Genomic DNA, 7,500 nt, shown 5'->3' on the forward strand with positions numbered 1-7,500 from the left:
AAGCTCAAAGTGATTCACAGTTATGCTTCAAGAAAAGTACTTTAAAAATATTTCTGTTCGGCACTTTTTTTAGTAGATTTAACATCACTTTAACCTCATGGTAACAGATTTGAGTCAGGAATAACTTAAAGGAAAGGTATTTGATCAAGTTTTAAAGAACATTTCTCTGCTTTTACCAGAACACCTGCAAATGCATTTTACTTAACAATATAACCACGTACAGCGCACGCTAACCGGTGCGCATAGAACTGGGGTGCCTTTGGTTTCATGAAGTTGGCCTGTGGGACAAGCAGAAAGCTGATGTTTGAATGGCACCACACGATGGGACAGGACAGACACAGCCTCCCTGACAGCCTTTAATATCCTGCAAAATGGGTCCAATTGCCCTGAGACAAGTGCCACAACTGAGAAATAACGGTGGATTGGGAAACGGGCCATTAATTGCCCAAACGCTGTGGCAACAAGCAAGTGGATTCTGGCCCAGAAGCTTTCCCAGTGCTGATGGTTCAATCAAGACAGAGATGCAGGTGAGGTGTGCCTCAGCTGCTGCGAAACCACAGATTGCTGGAAGTTCAACGGACCAGAGCACAACCAACGCCGGACCACGAATGAGAAGCGGCAGCGTTAGCTGAAGCGCCCACCAGAAAGATGAAAGCAGCAGATGTGCGTTCTTCAAAAGATAAACAAGTAGCTGGAATGAAAACAGGACCTGGCACTGGTGACGTAGGCAGAGATAGGGAAAGTGACATCAAACGGGTGACAGCATCCAAACAAGCTTGAGCAAAATCAGGACAAACTGGAGAGGACCAACGGACCACGCTGGCTGAACACGATTAAGAACAATCCCTTCACACGTTGTTATTTCAGAGCCTTTAAGGAAAGACAAGGAACAAACCTGGACGATGATGCCAGTAACGAAGCTGGACCGTTCAGAAGAGAGGGAAGTTCCTGAGGACTCTAACCAACAACGGCAAAAGATGTATTGGCAGAAAGTGCACGGTCAGGAGCGCAGGAGGCCGAGCGCCTGTCCGTTCCACAGGCCAGGGTAAATCCCCCAGCTCTTGCAGGAGCAGGCCGGCGATGGGCCGTCTGGCATGGCCACGCTCCAGCACGTATCACAGAAAACAGAAACGTTCTGTTGTTCAGCACAGCGGTGAGATGTCATCTCAAACACGCGTACCGCTGCCCGTGTTCGAGCTGAAAACTTGAAAGAGAGACAAAGCAGTCTGACGAGGGGAACAGAAACCCTGGCTCAGATAAGGGAGGAAAGCAGCAGGGCTTCTTCCCATTTCAGCTGTGAGCCAGGATGAGCGTGTGACCACTCACGCAAACAGGCCAGGGACGTAAGCATCAGGGAAGGAAAATCTATTTAAGCTAAAGGACAGTATTGGCACTAAACCAGGTGTACCCTAAAAGATTTCTAATCACCAAAGAAGCAAGAAGTACGGGGGCAGCGCTCTGGGGTGAGGCCGCAGGGATGCGGGATGTGCTGGCCCGGGGTGCTGGCTGTGCTAGAGCGAGTCTCATCGCCTGGGTCCGTCCTTCCAGCCTGGTTTTCTAATTCAAATATTTTACAGGACTTTGGCTTCGTACCTAGGTGTAAATTTACTGCCATAAAACTGTTGCAATAATACGCAGTATTACTAAACAACCGATACATAGGATTTACAAGATAAACTAGGGTATGCGGGTATCCTTACAACCAATCTAAATCTCCAAAGATTTTAATGAACTGCAGCTGACCTTGATCAGTGATTCAAAGCCCAGAGCAGCTTCTACTCTCTCACACATTACTAACCTTTGCTACAACATTTATCAATTTACCTTCTTGATCTCTCAAGCAGGTCATGTTTTCTAATCAGTCACTAGCTCAAAGACCTACATCCCAATTAAATTACTGAATGAAGACCTGCTGGAATGTAGGCTTCTTTTAAAAGAATTAGCACAAAATACATTTAAATACTGGATTTGCCATGTCTGAACTGATTTTTTTTTTTTTCCTAACATTTCTATATAAAATGCAAGTTACAGACATCTAACCTACTCAGAATTAGAACTGTTAATGTCATCCCTGACACACACTGTTTCCTTGGATGTTTTCTATTTTTGCTTCCCCGAGCAAATACAGAAATACTGACCTGAGCTTTAAATCATCTAGGCTGAGCCGTGAGCTCTTCAGACACTGGTTTGTCTGAAATCTTAGGGTAAGAAAAACTACACAGATGTTTATTATTAAGCATTAAGTGTAGCTTCACAGACTCAAAACTACTTGCACTTCAAGTTAGATGCTTATTAAAACGTTCACAAGATCTAAGCCTAATTTTTTTTTCCTTCTTTCAATGCAGGATATATATTGAAGTGGCTGTAGAAAAAGAAAATGCTAAATGGATGGCTGTAGGGCTCCTTGCAGCCTCTCAGAACAGCGTGTGTGAGGGCAGGTTCCCGACAGCCCTCTCCCTGTAGGGCTCCAAAGAAACAAGCTTTGGGCTGAAGGACTTGTGTTAGTGGCAGTGGCCACCAAGCTGGACAGTCCTGTCACAGCAGGGGTGACAGTGACTCCCAACATTTCAGCCAGATTACGAGCTGCTCCTTGCTTTGGTCTAAAAAGCAGGGCGTGCAGAAATTGCTTTCTGCTTCCTCCTCCTCCTCCTCTGCGGGGCAGGAGCAGCGGCTGCCAGAGCCGGCGCGACGAGCAGTAGCTCATCTGCACACACACAGTAGCTCTGATACTTCCTGGATTTGACGCACATGTTGAGAACGACTGTACCCAGCATGTGCAAAAACACAGTCACACAGGAGGGGAAAAAAATGGTAACACAGAGTATCGAGCCTCACAGCAGCTCAGCGGGATTGCAACATAAACATCATAAGCACCGTTGCTATTTTTAACTGAGCATTGCTGTAAACACAGGTAAAGACAAGGAATTCCCTGACATTCATATTTCTTCCCGTTTCTACTTTTTGCCACTTTCACAATTAGCAATCAGTAACGACAAATACTGACAAACCCCAGATGTCCAACACTTCCCAAAACATACACAATCGAGTCATATTTGCAGTCACTAAGACAGAGACAAGGGACATTCAGAGCATCGAAGCAGCACTATTTTCAGACAAAATTTAGATTCCAATGGGGCTTTCTCTGATTTTGAAGAGCAACTGGGTCGTACTTACAGTCCTAGCTTACAAATGGCAGCACACACTTGTTTCTACCAGACTCGATTCTTCCACAATCCCCACCCTTTATCAAACATTTCACAGTAAATTCAGACTCGGTCAATAAGCCATACAAGAAATGTGAAGCCACGTTTGCACTTTATATAACATGAAGACTTTAGATTATTTCAGTGTTCATGAAGGTGGAGGAGATGCCAATTTAGCAGGTGCAGCTTAGTAAGAACAGCAGCTTTGGTACTGTTGAATCCAACTCATCCCTGCTGTAAATTTGCTTCATAGCTCTAATGTGCAGAATCTACCACCACCACCGTCCCTGACTGCTAGTGTTTTTAGAATTAATTTTTAGGATAAAATTGTTGTTTCAAATGCAAAGTGCACAAAAAGAGTAAAATATGCTGAATTCTGATAGCAAGAGAAGCTGTGCATACACCAAAGCCAGCACAGGTAATTGATATTCTTGTTTAACCCAATGTGATCTTAACCATAGCACAGCTTCCCATCTACCAAGCACCGCACACATGAAGACACAATCCTAGCTTCCTCCTGTGACCCACTGTGCCACCCCGACACCCCCAACGTTTATTAGAGCACCCACAGGCTTACAAGGGTAAGAGATCTCAGTATGGTGGAGGGATGCAAGATGTGAAAAAGGATGAGAACTCCTGAATGAAGAAAATCCAGTCAGGTGAGCAACCATCAGCCAGTTCAAAAAGAGACCATGTATTCAGAGTAAAAAGAACAAACTGGGCAAACACTGAATTAATTTTCTATTTCCATTTTCTTTCTAAATGCTAATACTTCGCTTACACGATGAGTTAAGTTTATATGTACAAAATACTTCTGATGCTTAAAAAAGGGAGTGTTGAACCCCAGTGCTTTGGGGATTAAATCTGCTAACGTATCTGGCCCCTTATCCATCGTACTGCACATCTCTACATCTCTGAATCGTTCTGGGCACACCAGTAAAACTGCCTGCATGATTCTTTTTTCTTTCTGCAATAGTTATAGCAAAGATCATTTCCCTATAGTAACACAATGGCTCTGCCAAGGGTAACAGCTCAGGACCTCTTCATTTAAGGAGTACTTCAGGATGCATAAGCCTCAGAGGTATTGTATTTTGATGATTGCTGTCACTGGAAAATAAAAACATGTTGCAAAAACAGAACCATGATACGTACAAGAAAATACTACTTGGTCCAAGCTTAATTTATTTGTTGACAGAGAAGATCTACTGTGCTTAATGTAAAGTTCAATAGAAATACATGTAATACAGATATCTAGAATAATAACTGCAATAAAATCAGCTCTGCATTTATCTGGCTGTTAAACGCAATTCAAAATGTATTGGTAAAAAGGAATCAAATTTGGTTACGGCATAAAGTATATATCTTGCCTTACAAGAGCAACCTAACCGAGTTCCATTCATCACAACAAATCAGTGCCGTTAATCTCTGCCCTGTGCCTGTGTTTACAAGCGGCGTGCAGCGGCACACTGCATCAGCGGCCGGGGAGAGGGGCTGCACCCTCTACCTTGCGACAAATCCAGAAAAGAAAGAGCAGCAGCAGCAGCTACAAAGATCATTGCCCACAGCAAACGTCAGCCCTCCAGATGGCTTGCTTTGCCGTTGTGTTCGGTTATTATTTTTTAAATAGAGACATCAGCTGACATGAGAGTCCTGAGTGGATACTCTCAGGTTCACTGCTAGGCAGAGATCTTTTACACCGATCCTCTGAGCTAAAACACAGAGACCCAGGCAGCTCACAACTACTTACACCGTGATTTTAAATGGTGACAATGATAATTCACAGTGAACTTTATGCCAAAAAGAAAAAAAAAAAAAAAGGTTCATTGGTTCCTCTGGATGCTATTTCAGCAAGTTCTCATGAAGGATCATCTACATTAAAGCACGCTGAACACTTTTACTTATTGTACGTATCCTCCCTAATTACAAATTCTTAAGAGCAAGAGGATTTCCTTGGTGAGAAAGCCAATATGTTTCTTTTCACCTTTAGCTTACTACACTGACTACTGAAAACACAGTACACTAAAAATGAAATAACTTTTCCCATTTTAATGTGGTTATAAGCTTCCTGCTAGGCTGTGACCTAATTGAGACTTTTGATCTTAGCTTTTTCAAAACATGTTATTCTTCAGAGTCTGTAAAACATTTTAACTGCAGATCTCCTGCAATCATTACTGAAAGCTACAGGGAATAAAATAATAAAGAAAGAGGGGGGGGCAAAAAACTTAGTTTATCAAAGTCAATGGAAATACAAGGTATTAATTATGCTAAATGAAGAAATATGGGCATTTGGTTACTTTTGTGGGTCAGAAAAATTTTAATCTGGCGCTGCCAGGCAGCTGCCTCTCCCTGACCCGCGTGCATCTCTATCAGCTGCCGGATCACATCAAAGCAGCAGTAAGTGAGGAAAGCAGCGACCAGCGCAGGGGCCCCGCTGCGGTACCAAGGTCACAGATTTGACTGAAACCACCACATTGTTATCAATTACAATCACTGATAAGGACATGACCTTTTTTTGAGGCACATAAATGGGGGGGGAGATATTCATGCGACTGCTTTCCCCCAAACCGCGCTTGGCTCGCTTTATGTGCCGATCGGGAGAATAAAAGTGAGCAGCAAATTTTAATTCTCAAATGGGCAGAGAGTTAAAAATATGACCCAGAGTCCACTGCTGATAAGATCCACTCAGCTCACCCAAATGCAGTTCCCTTGATTCGGTTAACCGAGCCAAACACACGACAGAGCACAATTAAAGCAGAGGGGAAATTGTATTTCTACCCTACAGACGGCTCTTGTGAAGTTTCATCAAAGCAAACCCAAAAATGTCTTTATTATAGCGAGACCTACAGCAGAAGCACATGTAACTGAAAATAAGTAGTGTTATACAGTAGTAAGTCACCTAGTAAAATAAAAGTATATTTTCAATAAAGATTAGTTCTGCATTTTATTTCTTAAAATTCTTTGATCAAGTAATTTTGAACTATATAAAACCAGCCAGACCTCCCTAACTCAGCATTCCTGAAGAGATTGTTTTGCTGCACACAAAATGCTACAATTTCATCTACCTAAACTTCAGGTGACATTCCTCTTGTTAATATTAAATATGTAGCAGTGTTTGCTCACATTTCTTGCAGACATATTAGTCTAGAGAAAAAGAAAGCTCCAGATACAGACTATCCTATTTCCCAACCAGAATGAAAAATATTTTTTTATAATAACCTAATCACAGTATTTTAAGTTTTCTCAAAAGCAGTGCTAGAAAAATTGTACAGAAAGGTGAGATATAACTTGAATCCCTAATGATGTAAAATGTGAAATCTAATTCATTCCCATTGCATTCAGAAGGAACAAGAAAATAAAATGTTAACACTGTGAACTATCTTGGCTTTTCAAGCCAGAAGTTAAACACTAACTAGTTTGCTCTGTATGCCCAAAAATATTTACTAGCTCTGACTCAGATTTAAACAGTGTAAAATATGCTCATTCTGTAGTGCAAAACAGTTCTGATACATACAAAAGAGGTAATGAGGTGAAACTGGAAGGTACAGAGCTGTATCTTTCCAATCAACCTACAGGTTTGGATTTTACTACATTTTCTTCCCCCTAAGGGAACCAAAAGAGTTGTATCTGGTGAAATAGAATTAAAGAGCTAGGATATTTTCATGTACCTTTTGAATTTAGGATTAAGTGTAGAAAAATATCATCAAGGAGACTGTTAAAAAGCCTGTGGAATGGTTAAGGGGGGAACTGTAGGATGTAGTCTTTAATTCTTTAACAAACTTTACTGTCTGTGCCAAGAGGCAGAGAGAAAAATACATTTTACATTTTATAAATAGTCGTGAACATAAGCTAAAGCATTTTGCCACTTCTGGGAAATCAATAAGCAAAAACAAGCCACTCATTTGCAAATAATTTATGTGCCTTTTTTTGCTAATGCAGGACAATCTCTCTGTGAAAACGAGGGCAATAACTTTATTATGCTCATAAATGCAACGCAAAGCAAACAGAGACTGATGCTACTTCTATATATGCTGAACAAAAGGCACAACTTCGATTAGATACTAATATCAGACAGAATGTGGAGCTGCATAACTTGTTTAAGCGAGGCAAAATTACTGAGCACATGTAACCAAAAAACCCACAATTATTTAAAATCCATTAGATAAGCTGCTATTTGTTGATGCTTAAAACTGCAAGATGTAATACAGGAATGGTATTTTTATGGAGGGCTGTGAAACACCTTGAGGAGCTGCCTTGCATGCCTGCACGGAACCAGATCTGCCATCCCAAAGCTGTGGAT

At 41.6% G+C, this 7,500-nt stretch overlaps 1 protein-coding gene across 1 annotated transcript in view; it reads right to left on the bottom strand.

Annotated features, from left to right (window-relative positions):
- LOC104532892 (breast carcinoma-amplified sequence 3-like) overlaps window positions 1–7,500 on the bottom strand; it is a 198,634-nt gene that overhangs the window by 148,035 nt on the left and 43,099 nt on the right. The gene's annotated exons all lie outside the window — the stretch shown is intronic.

Source organism: Antrostomus carolinensis, unplaced genomic scaffold (assembly GCF_000700745.2).
Source record: "Antrostomus carolinensis isolate BGI_N321 unplaced genomic scaffold, ASM70074v2 scaffold7061, whole genome shotgun sequence".
In the NCBI taxonomy this organism is placed as follows: domain Eukaryota; kingdom Metazoa; phylum Chordata; class Aves; order Caprimulgiformes; family Caprimulgidae; genus Antrostomus; species Antrostomus carolinensis.